We start from the raw sequence: 2,733 nt of genomic DNA on the forward strand, positions 1-2,733 counted from the left end.
GTCCACGAGATAGTAGAACTTCAGGAGCCACTCAGTGTTAGCTAACTCAGGATGCTCGACAATTTTCATTTCAAGAAAAGTCCAGATTTCACTCAGACAAGCCGCAAAATGGCTGAGCACCTTCCCTCTTGACAACCAATGCACATTGCTATGCAGAAGCAGAGCAGGATAATTATTCCCAAGTTCATCCAGCAGTGTTTTAAACTGGCGATCATTTAAAGCTTGGGCAACAATAAAGTTGACCACCCCAATGACCAGCGACATCACCTCACCAACCTGCTTGCCACATGTCTGAGCACAAAGCGCCTCCTGATGTAGGATGCATGAAAACTTAGGATGGGTCTCTTTTCATGTTCACAAAGAAGCATTATGAATCCTCTGTTTTTCCCCACCATGCACGGAGCACCATCAGTACACACCGAAATAAGTTTATCCATTGGTAGATAATATTTTTTTAGTGAACTCAGTGAAAGACTTGAATAAATCCTCTCCTCTTGTTGTCTCTTTTAAAGGCAAAACAGCAAGACTTTCCTCACATAGTGTGTCACCAACAGCATACCTTGCAATCACGTTGAGCTGGGATAAATGGCTTACGTGTTGACTCATCCAAAGCGAGAGAAAAGAATGGTGCTGCATTTATGTCCTTCACTTGTGTTGCTTCAATTTGATTTGTCATCATGATGGTACTATCGTGAACAGTTCTTGCTGACAAGGCATGTCTTTTATTCATTTGATTATCTTGTCTTTATCCGAAAAGTCATCAAAAAGTTCATTGGCAACATCAAGCATCAATGTTTAAGCATACTCCCCATCTGTGAATGGATTTCTATTTCTCAAAATTGCTAAAGCACCAGCAAAGCTAGCCAAATTCCAGTCACCTTGTTGGGTCCAAACACGGAGTTGCTGCTGACTAGCTTGCACTCTGCACAGTAGCTCTTGACATGCTTTCTTCCTGCTCTCCCCTGCTGGATATTTCAATGCAAATGTAGTATGGCATGTGTCGAAGCGCTGCTTTTATATTTGACCATTTCATCGATGCAATTTTATCATTTTATATTAGACACACTGCAGAACCTGCTCTCTCCACAAAGGTGGATTCCTCTGTCCATTCCTGCTGAAAGTACGATACTCCTCATCTTTTTTTTCTTTTAGCCATCTTCTTCATCAAAAGGGTTTCTGCAATTAGCTAGCTGACTACTTGATTAAAAGGAGGGAAGTTTACTTTCTGACCTCACAATAACCTGTGTATGTTACGCATTATCCAATAAAAATTTGGTGTTGTCCCGGAGGACAACTGTGATTGGTTCCAGTCACCCGCAACCATAAACATGAGTGGTAGGAAATGTAATACATGAGAATGTTTTATATTTTTAAGGTTATTTTTTTATTAAAGATTTGTCTGTGAGCCATAGGTTCCCGACCCCTGATGTAGACAATTATTGATGGCATTTCACTTTATTACCATATGTATGTCTTACTGTGATCTCTGCTTTTCTTTTCCTAATAATTGCTTCACCCTGATTTTGGGCTAATCAGTATGTCCTCATGGAACCCACAGGTATTTAATTCTGCTAGATACAAATGGGGCTAAAGAGGCTGATGACCCTCAAATTAACATAAAAGTATTTAAAAAACAGTGTTAGCTTCCAAGATGGCACAGTGCTATTGCTCAATCAAGCCTGACCAGGCAGTGGTACAGTGGATAGAGCATGGGGCTCGGATGCTGAGAACCCAGATTCGAAACCCCAAGGTCATCAGCTTAAGTGTGGGCTTACCTGGCTTGAGCACAGGCTCACCAGTTTGAACACGGGGTCATAGGCTTGAGCATGGGATTGTAGACATGACCCCATGGTCACTGGCTTGAGCCCAAAGGTCACTGGCTTGAGCAAGGAGTCACTGGCTTGGCTGGAACCCCTGGTCAAGGCACATATGAGAAAGCAATCAATAGACAACTATAGTGCCACAACTATGAGTTGATGCTTCTCATATCTCTCCCTTCCTGTCTGTCTGTCCCTGTCTCTCTCACACACAAAAAAATGTCTAATCAAATGAGCTTACTATAACCAGTTAGATATATAGATATATAGATAGGTGTTTGTTGTTCCATATCTCTTTAGAAACTATCTCTTCCCCATTCTTAGTTCATTTGGTGCCTAATCTCACCTCTGAACACTAGGGTTAAGCATGTGATCTAGCAAGAATCACCACCAGGGCTCTTGCTGAAGATACTGAGAAAGAGATACACTCCTTTTGCTGGCAGGAAGATGTAACTTGCTGGTGGCCATTGCAGATGCAAGGACTGGCTTCTTGAGAATGAAGCCACAGAAAAAGGCAGAGCCAAGATCTTGGGAAAGAGACAGTATCCTATGACATCTTTTGAGTCCCTGGATCCTACTTAAAGCCAGATTTAACCCTCTATACTTCTCTGTTCCATAAGCCAATCAATTCACCTCTTGTAAGCAATTTGAGTTGGGTTTCTTGAACCTAGAAAACTTAATTAATACAAGTTAAAGAATATCTCAAACATCATTCGGGATTGGTGACTTAAAAAAATTAAAGACAGAGAATCTTGAAAACAGCAAGCAAGAAAAATACAGTTACCTACAAGGGAGCTTCCATAAGACTGTCAGCTGATTGCCTAAAAGAAACTTAACAGGCCAGAAGAGATTGGCACAGAATATTCAGAGTCATGAAAGCAAAGACCTACAACTTGCTAGCCACCATTTAAAATTC

This window comes from Saccopteryx bilineata, chromosome 2 (genome assembly GCF_036850765.1).
Source record: "Saccopteryx bilineata isolate mSacBil1 chromosome 2, mSacBil1_pri_phased_curated, whole genome shotgun sequence".
Classification (NCBI taxonomy): Eukaryota; Metazoa; Chordata; class Mammalia; order Chiroptera; family Emballonuridae; genus Saccopteryx; species Saccopteryx bilineata.